The sequence below is a fragment of the Littorina saxatilis genome, linkage group LG9 (genome assembly GCF_037325665.1).
Source record: "Littorina saxatilis isolate snail1 linkage group LG9, US_GU_Lsax_2.0, whole genome shotgun sequence".
NCBI lineage: Eukaryota > Metazoa > Mollusca > Gastropoda > Littorinimorpha > Littorinidae > Littorina > Littorina saxatilis.
This window is the reverse complement of record NC_090253.1, coordinates 65,840,829-65,863,256: the sequence shown is the minus strand read 5'-3', so window position 1 is coordinate 65,863,256 and position 22,428 is coordinate 65,840,829. Positions and strand designations below refer to the sequence as shown.

Below are 22,428 nucleotides of genomic sequence, written 5' to 3'. Positions count from 1 at the left end.
TGCTGGAGTATTAAACGCTTTGGCGAATAATTTTAATGTAATGATCTTGTTGAAAAATGAATTGCCTCCACAAGTGTCTTTACCTTGTTAAAAAAAAAAGAGCATCTTTACGATTTTTGTAGCGTGTCACATGAAGTGACACGTTTTGCATGCATTCACGACTCGCTTGACCCCTTCCCTGTATAACCCAATTTATGAAAAGTAAAAAACAAAAACGACTAAATACTATGCTGATGCACTAATCCTAGAGCCAGTAAAATGTCCTCCACGAATCTGTTTTTCTTTTTAATTTACCTTATCTGGTTCATATTTTACAATTTGAAAAATCACTTGCAACTGTGGGCGTGAAGGAAACTGTTCTTTCGCCGGGTACTGTACATGTGTTTATAATGCAGAATGCTGTCTTACAGGTGAAAGCAGGTATCTTAAAAATGCACAATTTGTGTGTGTGTTTGTTTGCGTGCGTGCTTGTGTGTGCGATGTCAACCTTCCGGGTGTTGAGGAGGAATATTTTTGCTTTCAAGCCCATGCTTCATTTAAGTTCCAATTTCAAAATATATGAAATAAGAGACAGAGAGTGCATGCAAGTTAGTTCCTGCAGTTAAAGGCACACTCCTTCATTGATAACATGTATCACTATCTCAAATATGGCCAGGCTCTTAAATGAGATAAAACCATCTCTTCAGTTTAAGACACAAACCAAAAATGAACAGCCTAGGTGCTCTCTGTCAACAGTGGACATTTTCTGACTAATTAATGTCATTAAAACAAACCAATGGCCTTCAAGAAATTATTTCAAACAAAATCCAAATCAGCACAAGTAGTCAAGGTATTGATTTTGAATGTGTCCAAGTGGAATAATGATCTTATCCTATATAACTAGGTTAGAGATTGCTTGGATCTCAATTGTTTTCATTAGAAGGAGTGAGCCTTTACCCACTGGAGCCTGTTGTGCACTTCACCCATAATCAGAGAGATATAGAGAAAAGACAACCTGGCAACACAACAAACAAGTTCAGTAAAACTGATTTAATAAGTAAAGCTTGCAAAACCTTTCTCTGACATGTTCATTTACCTGCCAAAAGTACCATGTTGAATAGACGAGTTAGAAGAAAAAAACGCTTTTAGGTTTGTATGTGTTGTGGAAGGGTGACCTTTTCTTGCAAAACCTATGACAAACAAAGGAGGGGCCAATCAATAGTGAGGGGTGTGTCACATGGACCAGAGCACATGTTTCCAACACACCCATCACTAGTGATTGGCCCCTCCAATGTTTGTCAGAAGTTTTGCAAGAAAAGGTCACTCTCCCACAACCGATACAAACCCGACATTTATTTTCGGAATTCGTCTATTTGACAGCAAAACTGAGAACAAATGTAAAGTGACTGACTTGGCAGGGGAATAACATTGGAAGTTTAATCAATCATACACACAGTCATTTGTATTACACGTACTCATATAGGCTGACACATAACTTTTCTGCCATCTCCAAACAACCATCCTTAATTTTTAAAGCAAAGAATTAACGTACAACTTGGTACACACAATATACAAAAGAACTTGATGTGTAGTCTTTTGCAAAACACAAAATGGATAAGCATGTGTCATAAACAGATGTTTTGATCAGTTGTCGTTTCTGCTTTAGGTAAAACTTATGTTGACAGGTTTCTTTTCTATGCCATAATGAGAGAGAACACCGACCTTCTCTTGTGCTCAAGGGAGATACATAGACATAATGTATTGAACAGAAAAAAATGTAATATTTCTTTCCGATGAAGTCTTTTGCGATTCTCAAAATGTGGCTAAAATAATTACATTGGAAATGATACAGGTCCTATAATGTACTTGTACTTGTACGACGATTTAGGTTAAAAACCTGTACGCCGATCCACAAAAGTAAGCTGCATACGCGGGGGGGCTAGTAGCAGCTTGGTGTGTAGACACTTGATGTGTCTTTCCAGTGGCTGTCCAGTCGTGCTTTAAAGCAGTTAACGCTATCAGCTGTCACAACATTGTCGGGCAGGGTGTTCCAGTCTAAGACAACTCTGTCTGCGAAGAAGGCACTCCTTACTTTCGACTTGGCAAAGTTTAAAACTGTTTCCTCTCATGTCCCTTTCAGTGGGTGGGGGTCTGTGTAGATTGGGTTTCTGGGTAATGTATATACCTTTGAGGTATTTAAAAGTGTCAATCATATCACCCCTGCGCCGACGATGCTGGAGACAAGGAATTCCCAGGATCCTAAGCCTTTCTGAGTATGACAGTTCCTTCAGACTTCCAATCATCCTTGTTGCCCTTCTCTGGACATTCTCTAGGTCCACATTATAATTAAGGAAAAATCAACAACAACCAAACATACTTGAGCCAATACAAGAAGTAGCCACGCTACTAGGTTTTAGTGTTAGTCTAAAAAGACAATATTCCATGAAAAAGTCTGAACAGATTTGGTGATTTACAATAATCATAGTCAACTGGTGCTCATGACTAAGATTATTGTAAATCACCAAATCTGTTCAGACTTTTTAGTTAGAGTGAACTATGAAGAAGAACAGTATTCTCCAGTAGTGTATTTTCACAAAACAACATTGGTACAACGTTCATAATTAGGTGTGAGTAAACTATACTGAAGGCATCAATAATGGGCAAAGGAAAAACTATAAGCATGTGCACATGAAGTAAACCAACAAAAACTCAGAAACATTTTGTAAAGCCTCTAAGTCGAATCAACCCCCCAAAAATAATCTCACAAGGATCCAAACTAATGTATAACACCTGCTGTAAATTGAAGTACATGTATGTACTTCAAAAGGACTGCCCAGAAGTCAATAAAGTGGTAATTTTCTCCCTTCAACAAGATACAAAGTCACAAAGATGACAGAAACTATGTGATGTCAAAATAACCACTGCATATATACAGTGGAGTCCGGGTACTCATAACATCTACAGTGCCATCTTTCTTCAAGAAAAAGGGGGAAATACATGTAGATGAATTGTGGAAATAACTTTTCTGGGTTGTATGGGTTGTAAAAGAGTGAGTACTCAAGAGTCTTCATTTTGCTCCGACAAATATTGACATGTGGTTCCTTTACACATGTATGAGACACACCCTCGCTAGTGACTGGCCTATGTCACATGGGGAAATATCTCACTTGACATTAGTGGCCAGTCACTAGTGAGAGGGTGTCTCTGAAACACGTGTACAGAAACATTCAGACAATAGAGTTACATGGAGAAACCTTTCCAACTTTTTACAGTAAATGCATGGGGTATTAAAATTCAAAACTCAGAAGTGTATTCAGCTTCTGCTACATTGCCAAGCTTGCCACAGAGATAAAATAGTTGCACCTGCCATATGAGAACAGCCTATGATAAGACGAAACCTTGCAATAAAGGACTGGACACCTGAATTCCCTTTTTTGGTTATCTTCAGTAACATTATACATGTCATGACAGGCCGCCTGCAATGTAGGGACATTTTTGGCTGGACCATAGGGGTGTTTTTTCATGGCAAGTACCACTGTGATATTCCGGTACAGAGATGTTTGGAAAGTATTTATGCTGCACTCCTAGCCATGAAGGACACTTTGGAGATCAAGGTGTACTTATTCTTCTTCTTCTTGTCGATCACTCAGATCAAGGTGTACTAAAAAATGTGAGAAAAAAAATGGAAAAATTTTTTTACAAGAGAAAGTTTAGACACAGAAAAGCAGGGTTTATTTATTTTTAGATCAAGGTGTACTAAAAATAAATAAACCCTGCTTTTCTGTGTCTAAACTTTCCCTTGTGACAATTTTTTCACACGGGAAAGAAGATATTACACTCTCATACATAAATAAATTCAGTTTTCTGGGGAACACAAGAAGAGAGTAAAGACATCTGTTAGGGGAGGAGATCAATTCTATGGTGGTCTCAGAAAGCTAGGTTCTATTGTACATTTATTTAGACCACTGTGTGAAATCAAATAAGAAGCTGTATATCAATATACATCACTTGAAAATCCCCCCAAAAGACAAAGTTTGAACTAACATGTCCATAAAAGCTGCAAAATACACCACGAACATATAGAGTTAGACAATAGAATTGATGAAAAATGTACAGTGAGTGTTTACCAAACTGTATCTTCCCTTGTTTGTCCATAGTAGTCCTCTATGGCTCTTAAAATAAAACAGTGAACATGTCTGAGGGCTTTAACATCAATCTTCACAGCTACTGCCTGGTGGTGATACTAGAACTTCCTGTGTTGATGTCTTTTTATCCCAGCCTTGTTGTGCCTTGATTGGAAGACAGTATCACAAGTAGTGGCCACCATCGGACAAAACACTGTCTGTCTTGCACTGGAAAAAACAAAACATTCTGGAATTACAAAGATATAAAAACTTTTTCAAACAAACCCGAAGGTTTGTTGTACTGTATTGAGCTCCCTACATTCGCTCAAAGGGAACACACTATCATTCATTTATAAACAAATAACCACACACACACACACACACACACACAAACAAATAGCACACACCCAAAAACATAACTTTCACAACCAGACTGGAGAACACACAACCCTTATCTCAAATTTTCTTCCTGCAATAGAAAGTGAAGGCTGGAGCTCATACAGTGTATTGCTAACAGTAACACACAACCATAAGTAATTTTGCTGTTCAAACGGTCATTGTAAAGCATGAATGAATTAACTCAACATAAACTTAGAGACACAAGTAATATTATATTGCTGTGTGTGTAAAACAGCGTTTGAGCTATTGTTTAGGCTAGCATGTACGTTTTAACTTATACAGTACCAGAAGGTGCACAAAATACCGAACCATTTACCATTCCAGCAAGAGTTTTCTAATAGACGATGTTCAGAAATAACTTTCAGGATTTTCAGGTCTATTGCTATTAGAGTAAGACTAAGAGCCTCTTTTAAGTGGTCAAGCTTTTCAAACTTAGACGAAACAAGTATTAAGCTTCTGAACAGGTTTATCCTGTGATCGGGACTAACAACTAACTCTGATGTGTATGTTATGCAGCGTGTGCACAATACTATGCCACTTTCTGTAAATGATCAACGTTCACAAGTTTATCAGAGTTCCCGATGATTGCTGGCCTATGTGCTATAGTGATCCCTCTCAACATGTTCTGATTGATGTGACGTGAGTTTCATAAAACACATGTGCTTAGAGAACACTTCCACTGATCTGCAAACAATCGGCTCTGATGTGCATAGTTTTGAAAGAAAAGGGTATTATAATATAATTATATATGAGCGCCGACTGCATAACATACATATTAGAGTTATTTGTTTGTTCTGATCGCAGGATAAAGCTGATAAGAAGCGTGGTGCATTCTTCGCCTTGTTTTGAAAAGCTTGTCCTTGTAAAATGAGCTCTTCATCTACCACACCGACCAAACATCGGGACAAAAGTTATTTCCGTAAGACGTCTATTCACAGTTATCTTCAAACAGGGGAGGGTAGCGAAAGGGGTAAACAAAATCCCACGACCACTTAACTTCTACAAACTTAAAAACATACCTGAGTTCTTCCGGAGGCGGCCACCATTTTGACCCTTGTGAGTTGTCCCTCTTCTCTTACTCCAACAGCTTGTCTGTCATCAGTTTCTTGATGAACAATGGAAATAAATTAGAAATCAGTTGCAAAGTTACATAAGTCAAAACGTTTTAGCGACAAAACAATGATAACTGTTCACAACCACACACTGTTGACTGTACTTAAAGCTGTCGTCTATCTACGACTATACGTGGCTCCATGTTTGAAAAGATAGGGCTTAGAAGCATGTACCGAACTCAGTACTTTTATAAAGTAATTGCTAGAGAGAATTTCAAACACCACCAGAATAATGTAATGAACATCGGGTTTTCTTTTCAGATCTCCTGGATTTATAAACAAAAGCTGCTAATTCAAAACCTACAACTCATCCAAAGATGGAAAAAAAACATGGTTCGAGATTAGCATTGCGATAATCCTTTAAAATAACACAGCTTAAGATTTGAAATACATACTAACCAAGCCTATGTATACAACTGCTTGTTGTACTACTATGGTCACAAAACTGCCATTGCCAGGGAATGCTAAAACAGATAAAGGCGATGGATATAGCTTTCTGTCAGCACATTGAATAACAGTGAAAATGAAATTAAGGGATGTCTGGCTGACGGTAACAATAGCAACCACAGTCAGCATTAACCGGAAAGATTTGTGTGTGTAGCCAAGCCTAATGATATTCACCTGTTTTTGCATGATGAAGGAGTGGTATATGCAGAAATTCCAGCAGCGGACCCAGGTATCCTAGACTGGTCAGGCTCTGAATGTACTCTTGCCATAGAACTTCTTTGTGAGAGGCACCCACCAATAAGTCCTCGGACCTGAAAACAACACATAAAATACAGGATAAGAATAAGGATAAGGTGTGATAATTGATATAGTCCTGTGAGGTCAACCTCATGGCAATCCGGGTTGCTTTCTCTCTGGGGAAAGTGAACCGCCATACACTGAGTCAATAACACTGATACAGTACACTACAACATTTTTTTCTACAATCTTTTTTACCGTTATTTCCACTTTGTGATTCATGCGATCTTATGCATGACTCCTGATAATGTCGTCTGGCGTCGGCAACACTTCCATATCAATATTAAAGCTTTGAAAACATTGTTATCTTTTGACCTAACCGGTTTTTTTTAATATTCCTAGCAGTAGCAACCTCCTTGCGGAAACTTCCAGCCTGCCCTACTGATGTCGTTAATGCATCACGTTCAAGTTCAGGCCAGTCCACCTCCTCCAAATGTTTTGCAACCCTTCAATGGCTTCATTCAGTCCTTTCATTTTTCTGAGATGTTGAATTGGCAAAATGGTCTTATTTTAGGGTGTGGCACAAAGTGAAGCACTGGGAATCTCGCCATGACCCATTTCCAAAAGAAAGATAAAGCAAACATTTACTTGAATCAAACCATTTAGGAACTGTGGGATTCATGGGGGTTTATCCATTTGAGAACAAATCTGTTACTTCCCTTGCCAAGTAACATTTCCCTTTATTTTCCTTTTTAAAATTTTGTTTAAATAGAAATTATCAAAATAGAAAGAGGTTTTTAATATGTACAGAATAAAAAAAACGGAGGAATGTTTGCGTAAAGAAGGAATTTCCATAGAAACGAGTTTTCACTGGTATGTAAATTGATTTAAAGAAAAACTCTGAAAGGGGTGTGTGTGTGTGCCTGTATGCATGATCTGTTGGCAGGTCCAGATTAAAAAACAAATTGAAAAAATAAAATCTGTGCAATCTTGCATATTAGCAAGATCTAGATCAGCACTTTCCAGGACGTGTACGGGTAATGTGATCAAATGTAGTTTTTACATCACGCGTTTGCCAAGATCTGCAGTCTTGGTGGGAGCAAAACAACACATGCCTTTGGAACATTGGAGAAACAAGAAGAGCAAACGCTCGATCGAGTCACTTTCGCAGTTCTGAATATTATATGAGGCATCAGATGGACAGGAAGAAATTGCTATTCACAACACAATGAGTCACGTTCACATAAAATTTGAGCCCGGTCACTTTTATAGTTTCCGAGAAAAGCCCAACGTTAAGTTGTGTGTTGCCGAACAGAAAAGGCTAGTTATCTCCCTTGTTTTTCTGATAACGTTCGTAAAAGGCTACAGATGTAAATACTTTGACGTAAAGAATAATCCTACAAAGTTTCAATCACATCCGATGAACTTTGTCAAAGATATAAAATGTCTAATTTTTCCTTTGACGCTGACCTGTGACCTTGAAAAAGGTCAAAGGTCAACGAAACCATCGTTAAAGTGTAGAGGTCATTGGAGGTCACGACTAAACAAAATATGAGCCCGATCGCTTTGATAGTTTCCGAGAAAAGTCCAACGTTAAGGCCGGCCGGACAGACTAACACTGACCGATTACATAGTCACTTTTTCTCAAGTGACTCAAAAAGTGAGTCACGGGTGACGCAATATCTACACGTACAGGCCTTTGCTACACGTTCGACCACCCAGAACACTGTATTCTGGGAATGGGAGTATCTTTCATGAATAATATTGTACACAGCAACAACAACAAAACTGACCGAATTTAGTACATGTTTTGTATTGCGAGTAACCAATAATCATTATAACCCAAGTTTAACTGAATAAATATTATTTGAACATACAAGCCAGGACCCCCTTTCGAACTGTGCACTACCCTACTGAACTGCGTTCAACATTATGATCGCTTTGCGTGTGCCACTTGTAGGAGCTAGCTCATTCAAACAGTTTTCAAAAGTGACTTACACGGGCGGAATCTCACTGAATGAAGGGACGGTTTTATGGAAGACTTTGGTCTACTAGGTAGATTGTTCTATTTGATTTTTGTACCTCGATTTTGTTTTTCTCGGAAAAGGAATTCTGTTCTCTCTGAAATGTGTAGCTTTTCTCGGAAATCCTGGGATCCGAGGAGAATTTATCTATGAAAAAAACAAAAACAAACAAGAAGGGCAAAGCCCATACGACTCACATGCTTGACCTAAACCTAGCAATGACATCATACACTAAGAACTGCTTTACACATTTTTCCTACCAAAATACATGTGACCTTGACCTTAAGGTCATCCAAGGTCATGCAACACAAAGCTGTTAATTCAAGACATAGGAAGTACAATTGTGCGCGCCTTCGTGAGCGAGGCTGGTACTACATATTGTTCATACGAAATGACAAACACAGGTTACAAGCGATAACGCGCAAAAGTACTGGTTTATTATTTTACATCTGACACTAGGGATCAGTAATGTATAGATATATAGTTACAGTACCACGTAATGCGATACTACGTATTGCGATACTACTTATTGCGGTAAAAAACTTATGGACAGAAAGAAAAAGAGAAAAGAAAACAAATTATTAGACATGGCAAAAGTATCAAATGCATTAACAAGACACGAGAAGTAAAAACAAGAAAAATAAACAATCACAAGACAGGCAAAGACAAACAGACAAGAAAGTTACAATTACCACACACTCGTTGGTTAGTCCTTCAACAACAATAAAGAGTTACGTTCTGTACGTTCAACAACAATAAAGAATTACGTTCCGTACGTTCAACAATACCATAAGCACTAAGAATACTCAAGAAACTTAGCATACATACGTTTAAAACCAAAATGGCTAGTTTCAGAAAAATACAAAACGTTGACTCATCAGGCCAGGAATACAAAGCAAACTGTCATACCAAAAAAGTCTAACGACAACGTTCCTGCGTTAATCAAAGTCACAAACAAGATATTTACTCATCCACTTTCCCTCAATAACGTTACAAGAAATAAGCCCGTTTACAAACGATCACCACAGACCGCAAGCTTCTTTTACCTAAATTCTTTTAACGTAAGGCTGAAAAAGTCGGAGAAAACGTTTCACTTCGAACTTCGTTAACCACAGAAAACACAAGTTATCATTATAAACATTAGCGACTTTCTAGCGTCTACAAAACATTGCTGTACGTTCACAACACTAGAACAGTTGAACACACAATAAAGAAACACTACAACAAGTCAGACTTTCAACTCACGTTATACATAAACAACTCACAAAGTCATTACAAAATGGCGACCAAAACACAACACAAACAAGTAACAACAAAATTACCTTATGCGCTGTGTGGGTTGACCAGCAGTACCAAAAACGTGTTGCCTCACAAACGAAGGGCACAAAACGATTCACACTTGAGAAACAACTGTCTCCAAGAACATTACGTTGACGTTAAAACATAAGAAACACTCCGTTGGTTCACTTGCTAACCTTCATACGTTTACATCAAAACCAAACGCTTCCTAAAACCCTCAGATCGACTGACGAGACAGGAGTCAAGCAGCGGTATTTATGGAAACAAAAACCTAACATGGAATAGTTATTCAAAAGTCAAAGGTCACCGGATTGACCAACCAACAACATTCCTAAGACAGAATCGGGTGAAACTACTATTTTACAACCAATCAGTAACCGATCACGCACTCCGTGCATGCCCAAAACTTAAAACGGTATATTTAACAGAAAGAAGGCCAAGGAACTAGCTGACATCACAAAGCTAAAAACACGTGAGTCACACGTATTCTAAAACTTGCAACGCAGATTCGCAGGGCTCACCTCAAAATCAAAACACGGAAAAGAGCACGTGAATCTCACGGTGTTCTAGAACTAAACGACGCAGTTTGTGACACTCCGACCAAAACCAGGTCACAACAACTGAACAAGGAGCACGTGAATCTCACGTAAAAATATTAACGCTCCACAAACCGGGTCACAACAAGGTGCTACAATAAAAACACGGTTTACTTCTTTTTACATCATGCAATGGCTTGAGCAAACGTAATTACAACAAAAGTAGGTGACTGCATGCCACATCGGCATGCACACTCCCACCGGAAATTATATTAATATAATTTACTTCAAAAAACCTTTGTACAAACATAATCCTTATATCAAAAGAAGAATAACGCAGAATTAGACATTTCAAATTTACAACTCAAAATCATTGTGTTGCAAAACATTTACACAGCACTATTACGGTTCAATCATTTTCAATGTTTCAACACATCTCGTTTCAACTAAATGCCGTTAGTCATTACTCGACGGCATAAAAAAAAAACCGCACCACTTAAACCATAAATGTCCGTTACATCATCTGATATAAAAACAAACCGCAACAATCTACAACTGTCAAATTGGAAAAACACTCCAAAGTTCAATGTTCTTTCAGTTCACTTACACAGCTTTGTCTTTGTGATTTTCACGATCTACTAACACAGTCATTTTGTGAATAGGTCGCTCTAATATGCGACTATCACCAGTGGGACGGCCGTGATTGTCTAGATTCTTTGTTCCAACATGCACTTTCACTCGTCTGACCAGTCCATCAGATCCCGGCATCACTTCGACTACACGAGCCATGCACCACTCTGATCTGCACAAGTTCTGGTCATGCAAGACAACAACATCTCCCACCTGTACGTTTGCCTGGGGACGTTGCCAGACACGACGTTTCTGCAAGAGTGAAAGGTACTGGCTCTTCCATAGCAGCCAGAATTCGTCTGCCATCCGCTGGACACAGCGCCAACGTTTCCTGGCGTACAGGTCTGGATCTTCAAACACACCAGGGGGCGGAAGGATGGCACCTGACTTCATGGTGAGGACGTGGTTGGGGGTCAAAGGGCGTGGTCCATCTGCCGATTCCAATGACTCGACAGACAGTGGTCGACTGTTCACGATGGCCATCACCTCGTATAGGAACGTACGAAGTGATGAAGTAGTGAGACGCTGGCCTGATCTTCTGAGAAGACCATTCAGGATGCTGCGTACCGTTCGGATCTGACGCTCCCAAACGCCACCCATGTGACTAGCTGCAGGGGGGTTGAACTTGAACTCACATTTGCTTTCCAGCATCTTTGATGTCAGTCGTTCAGAGTCCATCTCCTTCCATGCCAGTTTGAACTCGTTGCATGCACCTACAAAGTTCGTTCCTTTGTCACACCAAATGCGTGATATGTTTCCTCGCATGGAGACAACAATGCGTAGGGCGTTGATGAAGGAATCACTTGACATGTCATCCAGGGTTTCAATGTGGATTGCCCTAGAGGCAAAACACGTCACGATCAGTCCGTACAAGATTAATGTCATGACCTTGACGCAGTCATCACGGTACCCTCGTTTTTTCTGGCGTTTCAGGCCCTTCAGATGCTTGACTGCGGCACTTCTGTTGTCGGGGAGGGACGGTTTCTCTGGTCGAAATGGTAAGAGCATCTCGAAGTGACCAGCTTCGTTGACCTTCACGATCTTCTTGAACTTTACATCGTCCTGGGACATGGATCCTGAGTCACTTGCAAAGTCTCTTTCCATAACATGTAATGGGTCAGTACACGAGACTTCGTCCACCTGTACCTTGTAGACGTGAGCTACACGTTCTTCTTCCCTCGATCCTGGCTTGACGATGACGCGCATGGACGAGGCTATGCCATCAAAGGCGACGGAATGCGGTGCCTTGCCGACGATGCTCCAACCTAACTTAGTCTCTACTGCAAATGGCAGTCCTTGGACAACGTTTAGGGGCATGAGGGCCTCAGCGCAGTCGTAGCCAATGAGGAGGCCTGCTTCGCAGTCAGGGTACAAGGGGGGCAGTTTAGGAGACAGGTGTTGGAGATGTGGGCAAGCTTTGACAGTCTCTGAGGTGGGGATATGAGTGGGGTCAACGGACAGGTAAGGTCGTGAGATGGCAGAAGGGAGCCTGACAAACTCACTGGAGGTAGGAGAGCGGACACGCAATCCAGAGTACTTCCTGCCGGAGACCACAGCATTGTCCTCAGTCAGTGTGGAGACCCTGAGTGTAGTCGGCTGCGATTTGGCTTTAACTTCTTCAGCCACTGACTGCACTACAAAAGTGGCGTTGGACATAGTGTCCAGTAGTGCGTACGTCAGCACTTCTACGTTGGGGTTAGAGTCACTGGAAACGAGAACGGGAACGATCATAGACGTGAAACCGATGCTGTTTTCCTCGCTGGCCTTAAGAGCAGACACCGTAGGGGTCGACGATGACAGTGGCTCTTGAACGTCAGCAGCAGAGGTACGGTAATTGTTCTTGTGTTCACTCGCCCCTTTGTTTTCACTCATACTGTTCTGATATTTGAAATTGTCATCATGAAGACAAGTGGGGTGAGCCTTCTTGCACTTCTTGCACGTCTGTTTCTGCTTACATTGACGGCTCTGGTGATCCTTACTTCTGAGACATCCGTAGCAGATACGGTTCTTGAACAGAAAATCTCGTATCTCAACCAGAGGCTTCTCTATGAGTTCCTTACATGTCCCAGCGTCATGGTCCGGAAGTTGACAGTGCAGACATGCGGAGACATCCTCTGTCAGGGTTGACAGGTTCGTTGTGAACTTTCTTGGTGTCCCCGATGCACTTGTCAAGCCGAAAACAGGGTCGTTAGAAATGTCTGCTTCGAGGGTAATGAACGACACGAGTTCATGGAACAGAGGATACCTCTTCTTTTCAACCTTGGTTCGAGCAACTGTTCTAGACCATCTGTGACTCATCCAGTCTGGGAGCTTTCCGACGATCTTCCGTAGGTATTGGGCATCATCCAGGATGCTCAGTCCACCAACTTCCTGGGCAGCAACGGAACATTGCTGCAAGAAATCGGCCAGACTTCTGAGTCCCTTGGGATCCTTGCTTTTGACTGGGGTCCATTCGTCCAGCTTGGTCCGGAAAGCTTGCGAAACGACGTATGAGTTGCCGAACCGATTTTCCAGCACTTCCATGGCTCTCTCGTAGGCATCACCTTCTCTCAGCAGAAAGAAGCCGGTCACGGCCTCCCTTGCTTGACCTCCGATGTACCGTTGCAGATACAATAACTTCTCACTGCTGGTTATGTTCTGTCTCTCGATGAGAAACGCAAACGACGATCTCCAAATTGGATATTGGAGAGGGTCACCAACAAAAATGCACGGCTCCTGCATCGGCAAGCGGTTGATCATCAGAGCGTCTGATAGGGTTTTGGCGAGAGAGTCCATAGGAGTGTCCTGCTTTGCAGGAGTAGCAAGTGGACGTTGGTAGTACGCAGACGGGGGGTAAGAGGCAAATGGACGATCTGCATGACATTCCTTGTCAAAGTTCATGTACGCAGGGGGCCTTGCATTTTCGTTTCCCCAAATAACTTTGGGGGTGGTCTGATGTGGGTCCAGGAATGTGGGCACGAAAGGCTCTGGTTTGGGATGTAGGTGGGTATCATAGGGGAAACAGGGTGGGGTAACTTGAAAACGTCTGTGGTCCATGCGTTGGTGACGTTCTTCTGGGAAGTAGGTGTGTCGTTCTTGCGTCTCATCACCTTCCCTTGTCTCTGGTAGGTGATAGGACCAACCTGTGTGGTCGAGATCAGGCGGGCGAGGGCCTGTGACGCTTGTCGTTGAGTGTCCAACGTTGTGCAGAGGCGGCTGACCAGTGTATGCACCGAGAGGGTGCTGCAGTGTGGTCAGCAGCGCTGTAGGCCGCATGGAGGATGTAGTTGCAGCCGTCGTGTAGTTGGGTGTGGAGGGCTCCCGATGGATGAAAGGAGCGCTCGTTCCGGCGTGATGGGGGGCGTTGACATCCTCTCTACGTTGAGGTCCGTACGCCTCGTAGGTGGCGTTGTTGGTAGTAGCGGCGCTTGTAGAGGCGCTGACTCCAACGACGAGGTCCACGACAGGTAACGCGTGCTGTCGTGGCTCAGTCGTTGTGGTTCCTGCGACGAAGTTGGTGACAGCAGCGTTGACAGTAGAGATGTCACGGGTGCTGGCGGCTTGGCAGACAGGAACAGACGTGGCGTCCAAGGCTGGCTGGTGTGTCCCTTGGTCAGCAATGACGGCAGCACCTGTCCCTATTCCTATCGCTGTTTGTTCATTGTTTAGAGGAGGGGCTACAAGACTGTACAAGGGAACGAAAGGACGAGGGTGGAACCTAGTGTTCAACAAATCAACTGACGGTAGATCAGGGAGATCCTGCTGAACGGATTCACCTTGTTCCAATACTTGTAACATAGCTTGTTGTTCTCTTAAGCTAATTTTCAATTCGGTGGACTGAATTTGTCTCAAAGCCTTCTTCTGTTTAATCTCTTCAAGAGCTGCTTCAGCTGCGTCTTCGGCCTGCCTAGCTGCTATTCTCTCAGCTTCCTTAGCCTGCCTAGCAGTTTCTTCGATCAGCCTAGCTGCATTTCTCTCAGCTTCCTCAGTCTGCCTAGCTGCATTTCTCTTAGCTTCCTCAGTCTGCCTAGCTGCATTTCTCTTAGCTTCCTCAGTCTGCCTAGCTGCAGTTCTCTCAGCTTCCTCAGTCTGCCTAGCTGCTGTTCTCTCAGCATATTGTTGTTGTAAGAGATCCAGTTCACTAAACTGAGCTTCCTTTATTGCGTCACCTTCCACTTTTATGGCCAGGGATGCAGCCTCTAGTTTAAGAGCCAATTTAGTGTCTTCAGAGCTAACACTTTTAGAGCGGAGAGACTCGGCGCGAGAAGCTACTTGGCTACCTGATCTCCTGCTACCTGACTTGTGGCTAGCTGACTTGTGGATGGCTGACGTAACGCTAGCTGCTTTATGGCTGGCAGTCTTACCACTGGCTGACTTGTGGGTGGATGACCCAACGCTAGGTGTAACACTGCTATGCCTGGAAGTAGGCTCCTTAGCCACCTGCACACTAGTCGTTTGTCTGACAAGAGCTTGATCAATGTAAAACATAATGTTCTGAACTGCCCTTTGAACATCCTCCCAGCTGTCCTGAACGATTTCACCGCTACCAATCATACAAAGAACTTTCTCAATGTCACCAAGATCCTTGTACATGCTCAAAATAACCTTTTTTTGACTGGTTACTGACTCTTTATTAGGAGTTTCTTGTTTAAGCTCTGTTACTATCTCATCGATTGCTCGTTCCAAGAATATTCGTTGTCTTACAAAGTTTCTAGTTTTGATCTCAATCTGGTAGTCTCTACCTTGTTCAGTAGGCTTAATGTCACGCCTAGGCCTTTGAGAAAGTTCATCTTCATCGCCGTTAATGTCATAACCTGAAGCTTCCAATGGTTTATCTGCTGGAATCTTCTCCATTACAATGTTCGCTTATTCAAAAGCACTTAAAACATACATAAGGTTTATCTGGTTATAAAGTAAAATGAATCGATCTGAGGGTCGTTTGGGATAATACACAAAAGTCACAAAAAATGCGCCGGATACGGAGTAGGAAGATCTCTAACCGACAAGTTGATCTATGTCAAACTATGGTTCACTAACACAGTGACAGGTAACAATAAAGTCTTTTGCTGGTTATCAACAGCTACGTTTACGTTCATTGAGCGTCAATAACAAAAGTTCTTTACATTCACTTGGCTGGACTTCAGCTAAAGTTCTGTACTAGGCATCAGCAGCTAAGTTGTTTACTTCAGCTAAAGTTCTTTTACTGGACGACAGCAACTAAAGTTTTTTACTGTGCGCGCCTTCGTGAGCGAGGCTGGTACTACATATTGTTCATACGAAATGACAAACACAGGTTACAAGCGATAACGCGCAAAAGTACTGGTTTATTATTTTACATCTGACACTAGGGATCAGTAATGTATAGATATATAGTTACAGTACCACGTAATGCGATACTACGTATTGCGATACTACTTATTGCGGTAAAAAACTTATGGACAGAAAGAAAAAGAGAAAAGAAAACAAATTATTAGACATGGCAAAAGTATCAAATGCATTAACAAGACACGAGAAGTAAAAACAAGAAAAATAAACAATCACAAGACAGGCAAAGACAAACAGACAAGAAAGTTACAATTACCACACACTCGTTGGTTAGTCCTTCAACAACAATAAAGAGTTACGTTCTGTACGTTCAACAACAATAAAGAATTACGTTCCGTACGTTCAACAATACCATAAGCACTAAGAATACTCAAGAAACTTAGCATACATACGTTTAAAACCAAAATGGCTAGTTTCAGAAAAATACAAAACGTTGACTCATCAGGCCAGGAATACAAAGCAAACTGTCATACCAAAAAAGTCTAACGACAACGTTCCTGCGTTAATCAAAGTCACAAACAAGATATTTACTCATCCACTTTCCCTCAATAACGTTACAAGAAATAAGCCCGTTTACAAACGATCACCACAGACCGCAAGCTTCTTTTACCTAAATTCTTTTAACGTAAGGCTGAAAAAGTCGGAGAAAACGTTTCACTTCGAACTTCGTTAACCACAGAAAACACAAGTTATCATTATAAACATTAGCGACTTTCTAGCGTCTACAAAACATTGCTGTACGTTCACAACACTAGAACAGTTGAACACACAATAAAGAAACACTACAACAAGTCAGACTTTCAACTCACGTTATACATAAACAACTCACAAAGTCATTACAAAATGGCGACCAAAACACAACACAAACAAGTAACAACAAAATTACCTTATGCGCTGTGTGGGTTGACCAGCAGTACCAAAAACGTGTTGCCTCACAAACGAAGGGCACAAAACGATTCACACTTGAGAAACAACTGTCTCCAAGAACATTACGTTGACGTTAAAACATAAGAAACACTCCGTTGGTTCACTTGCTAACCTTCATACGTTTACATCAAAACCAAACGCTTCCTAAAACCCTCAGATCGACTGACGAGACAGGAGTCAAGCAGCGGTATTTATGGAAACAAAAACCTAACATGGAATAGTTATTCAAAAGTCAAAGGTCACCGGATTGACCAACCAACAACATTCCTAAGACAGAATCGGGTGAAACTACTATTTTACAACCAATCAGTAACCGATCACGCACTCCGTGCATGCCCAAAACTTAAAACGGTATATTTAACAGAAAGAAGGCCAAGGAACTAGCTGACATCACAAAGCTAAAAACACGTGAGTCACACGTATTCTAAAACTTGCAACGCAGATTCGCAGGGCTCACCTCAAAATCAAAACACGGAAAAGAGCACGTGAATCTCACGGTGTTCTAGAACTAAACGACGCAGTTTGTGACACTCCGACCAAAACCAGGTCACAACAACTGAACAAGGAGCACGTGAATCTCACGTAAAAATATTAACGCTCCACAAACCGGGTCACAACAAGGTGCTACAATAAAAACACGGTTTACTTCTTTTTACATCATGCAATGGCTTGAGCAAACGTAATTACAACAAAAGTAGGTGACTGCATGCCACATCGGCATGCACAACAATGGTGCTTATTGGCTCTTTCTACCATGAGATATGGTCACTTTTAGTGGTTCACTACCTTATTTTGGTCACATTTCATAAGGGTCAAAGTGACCTTGACCTTGATCATATGTGACCAAATGTGTCTCATGATGAAAGCATAACATGTGCCCCACATAATTTTTAAGTTTGAAACAGTTATCTTCCATAGTTCAGGGTCAAGGTCACTTCAAAATATGTATACAATCCAACTTTGAAGAGCTCCTGTGACCTTGACCTTGAAGCAAGGTAAACCAAACTGGTATCAAAAGATGGGGCTTACTTTGCCCTATATATCATATATAGGTGAGGTATTCAATCTCAAAAACTTCAGAGAAAATGGGAAAAATGTGAAAAATAGCTGTTTTTTAGACAACATTTATGGCCCCTGCGACCTTGACCTTGAAGCAAGGTCAAGATGCTATGTATGTTTTTTGGGGCCTTGTCATCATACACCATCTTGCCAAATTTGGTACTGATAGACTGAATAGTGTCCAAGAAATATCCAACGTTAAAGTTTTCCGGACGGACGTCCGGACGTCCGGACGGACGGACGGACGGACGGACGGACGACTCGGGTGAGTACATAGACTCACTTTTGCTTCGCATGTGAGTCAAAAAGGGTAGTAAAGACCATCAAATTGTACTCACTTGATAAAGTGTTGTTAGTCCTAAGTTTTCAAGTGATGGCTGGCTTTCTGATTCTTGTAAGTTGTATTGAATCTTGGTCTCTGTCCCATACATCTCTTGCGGTGACAGCGGCAGCATGAATCAAACTGCACATTGAGAGTCCACACACACTAAAAATAAAGAGTAGCAAAATGGTTAACCAGGAATAGTCGAATCATGATGGTTAGTGAATTCCCAGACATGCATTCAATACAATGATCATAAAAGTATAACGTATAAGATGTCAACATGTATAATACATACATTACATGTGACCTGGGGTGAGGTGCAAAAAGCCAGACTCTGAGCCACCGAACTGGGTGGAAATCGCACGCGGGGTCTGACTGGTTGAAATCACAACAAATCTTAATTTCAACCAATCCAACCCTGCGACTGTGTAACACCAAGTTTTACACCCTGCACCTCAGCCCAGGAAACCTGATTATCAAATACCTGAAGTGTGTTAATGTTAGTTGTTACTCTGTGTGTGGTCATTGAGCGAGTCGTACTCATAGACTGGGTGTTTGTTATGTCATTGTCCATTCAGTCACAACTTTGACACCCAGCCAAGACTCAGTCACTGAGTCAGTCAAGGCTATTCAAGACTCTCACTCTCAGCTATGTCATGTGTTTCTGTGTGCATGCAGACCTTTGACAGTTTGAGCATGTTCATGTGCTTGCACATGTATGTGTGTGCACAACTGCATAAGACTAAGATTTGTAACTGTAAGACTGTGTATTTTCAAGGATTGTTGCGTTTGTGCATCTATTTGTTCTTTATTGTTCCCATGATAATTAATGCCTATGTGTTCTAGTGTGCGTGTGTTTGCTGGCTTTCAACTTTTAATCATACATCATTACATGTGCAAGTGCCACCTTTTGTTTGTGTGTGTGTGAGTGTGTACTTTTTTGTGCTTGTTTGTGTGTGTACATGTATGTGTTCATGCATGTGTCATTGTGCAATGTGTGTGCACAAGCTAACAAAAGGTATTTTTGTGCGAGACTTTGTGTGGTTATCAGTTTGACTGTTTGTCACTGGTGCCTGTTTTAAATCTCTTTCTCACCATCAAATGACTGTACTTGTTTTCAAAATAAATTGGTAAATTTGCAGCTCGTACATTATAACTTGACAGTAAAAGAATTGTTCAAATCAGAGGATAGCATTCAGAATCACTCAATCAGTCAGTGGCTAGTCAATGCCACCCTAAATAGACTCAGCTTGGCTCAAGTAAGTCGCAACTGGTCACCAGTTATCGAACAGCACAGCGATCAGTATCACCATCACCAATCAAAGCAGTGCAGACAGTATTCAGTATCACTGCTCCTTTCTTTGCTGCATGCTCATTGGCTCGGCTCCTTTTGCTTTAACTCCAAATAAGGCCCCCCCCCCCCCCCCAATAAAAAAAAGGTGTGGTTAACTGAAGGTAACATAGCCCCAAAAAATATGGTAGGAAGCTAGGCAATCACTTTTTTTTAAAATGTGTACAAATTAAACCTACTTGACAGGGAAATAAGTGTGCGACTCGAGCGCTTTCGCTGCGTTTTCTGCACTCGTTTTCTTGTTTTTTTGTGGGTTTTTTTGGGACAAATGTAATAAAAAGTTATAGGGTCGGCCCCTAAAAATAGGGTAGGTCGGGTTACCGTAACCACACCTATTTTTTTTAGGCCTACTTAATGTGATGGGCGCTGCCTAGCTGTCAATTGCTGTGGACATCCATCCCCCCCCCCCCCCCCCCTTGATTGCTGGGCCAACCCCCCTCACCTCAGACAAAGGGGGACTGATCATAGTCAGTCGGGGCTAACAAATAGTAACATGACATTGACAGCTGCGGGTTCGGGTTTGGGGATGCAGGTGCGGTAGGGAGGCAGAGTGGTTAATGTTAGCCAGCAAAAAAAACTGAGAAGCAAGGAAAGGGGGTATTGGGGGAGGTGTGACCGTAGACATGAATACACTGTTGTCTGCAGTCTGCTTTGATTGGAATGCCGGGCCGGTGTTCGATCTTGGGTAGTCTATCCTCCTAAAATACTGAAGACCATCATCACCGGAACCACCATCACCCAAGCGTAGCAGATTCATCACCATGCTGATGTTGGCTACCTACCAGTACCACCAAGAAAGAAAGACCACGGATGACTTCTAACACACACATGATGAAACCATGCTAAAAGTGACCTCTTGAAAGCCGACTTACCATGCCCCAGGAGATTGTTCAAGTTACTTGCTGCCCGCCACGTCGCTGTAATTCGTGGAAAATCCTTCAGAAAGTTCCACGTGAAGCTTGGTGGCCGCCATTTTGGTTCGGAATCTTAACTTCCCGCTGACGATTGAAAGTCGTGAAGTTGAAATTTATCCTATTTGTGTTGATTTATCCTGAAAGCGACGTGTTTCACACAATAATCCATTGTTGTTATGTCTACACTGTTCAGATTCTATTACTTAATGTCACTGGTTATTAGTCGCAGTGGAATCGACGAACTGCTGATCACGACAATCTGTCACCAGTGATAAGCGATCATCATGATTGGATCGATTGTTTTTGATTGGCTGATCGCTTGTTCGCTCCCATCGACCGAACGATATGCCTACTAAACCTGATTGGCTGTCGTTGTGATAGCTGCGATCGTTACCAGTACTATCCCCTGGGGGGTAGGGTGTGTTGCTGAGGCTGCTGCGCAGCACGAGATATTTACGAGTTGGCTTCGATAGTAGCAGTGTGCAATGGGTGTAACTTTCACTGCCTTTTGCACTAGCGGCGGACTACGTTCAGTTTCATTCTGTGAGTTCCACAGCTTGACTAAATGTAGTAATTTCGCCTTACGCGACTTGTTATTCTTATTTTTATTGAAAGAAAAATTGTCTCTTCAGTCAGTCATGACTGCGCTAAGCACAGTTTGACCCACTCGGATAATCATCGGTCCACGGCAATCGCCAGTTTCTCTCTGATAGTATGAGACCCGAAGGGAAGTAACTCTTTTTTGACCTGAGTTCAGGATGAGTTTTACCATGCAAGTCATGAATTTCACCATAATTGAATACATTTTGTCCCTGCGGTGGCACGAAAGATTCCTTTTTGTTTCGGGTTTTGAAGTTATAAAGATGAGTATTATGAACTAGTCTTGATAACGAGGATATCTGGTTGCGGCCTTCAGGTAACTCTGACTGTGACTGTGCATGTGTCCCTTGTACTGATTGTCTCCCTTATTTAGTCGTCTTCCATTTCAGTATCAACTCAAGACCCCAACCAATTGGGGTGGGGGGGGGGGGGGGGGGTTTTCCCAGTCGGTAGAGGCGCTGGCTAGAGTCAACTTTGTGCAGACTCTCCCGCCCTCGGTGTCCGAACACCGCACGATAAAGATCCCAGGGTCACAGCGAAAGCCTCAGGCCTTGGAAACACGAATACATGCATGCAAAAATATGAAGCCCGGGTGTCCGTTCGGCCAACAGCCAATAAAGTAACCATTTCAGCACTGACCCAAGACGACTCAACCCGGTCCCTAGCCCATTTCAGCCCGTGTCTCCTCTAGCAGCCGGCAGCCAGCTGTCTACATCCCCCCCCCCCCCCCCCCTTCCTTATTTTTATTTTCATACAAAGCCGGGTTTTCCCGTGTAACATGCCCCTGATGGCTTTGCCGTGAGGGCGTAAAACTTACATTTTCTCTCTAGTATCAACTCAACTGTGTACGATTGAAGTGGTTATTTCCCTTGCATCATACTAAGAGTCTTAGTCAACTCGTGAACGGGTGACATCTCGCCATTGTACCGATCAGACAAATTCACATCTATGGACAAACCTTTCAAGTGTCACTTGAGGCATTTACATGGGATAAAACCGGCCGCCCTTTCACACACGAACACACGTTTACATGGAATAAAACCGCCCTTTCACACACGAACACACGTTTACATGGGATAAAACCGCCCTTTCACACACGAACACACGTTTACATGGGATAAAACCGCCCTTTCACACACGAACACACGTTTACATGGAATA

At 42.1% G+C, this 22,428-nt stretch overlaps 1 long non-coding RNA gene across 5 annotated transcripts; it reads right to left on the bottom strand.

Moving 5' to 3' along the window:
* Positions 1 to 1,010: 1,010 nt before the first annotated feature.
* On the bottom strand, positions 1,011 to 20,943 carry LOC138976847 (uncharacterized). 5 transcript variants are annotated; one of them, XR_011459175.1, is made up of 5 exons: positions 20,626 to 20,943; positions 18,416 to 18,540; positions 6,236 to 6,372; positions 5,522 to 5,607; positions 1,011 to 4,331 (listed from the first exon to the last, which is right to left on the bottom strand). It is a non-coding gene; the product is annotated as an uncharacterized lncRNA (long non-coding RNA). The 5 variants fall into 5 exon arrangements; XR_011459174.1 differs by lacking the exon at positions 20,626 to 20,943 and having other exon boundaries at positions 18,416 to 19,754; XR_011459178.1 differs by lacking the exons at positions 18,416 to 18,540; positions 20,626 to 20,943 and adding an exon at positions 6,679 to 6,926.
* Between the last annotated feature and the right edge of the window lie 1,485 nt (positions 20,944 to 22,428).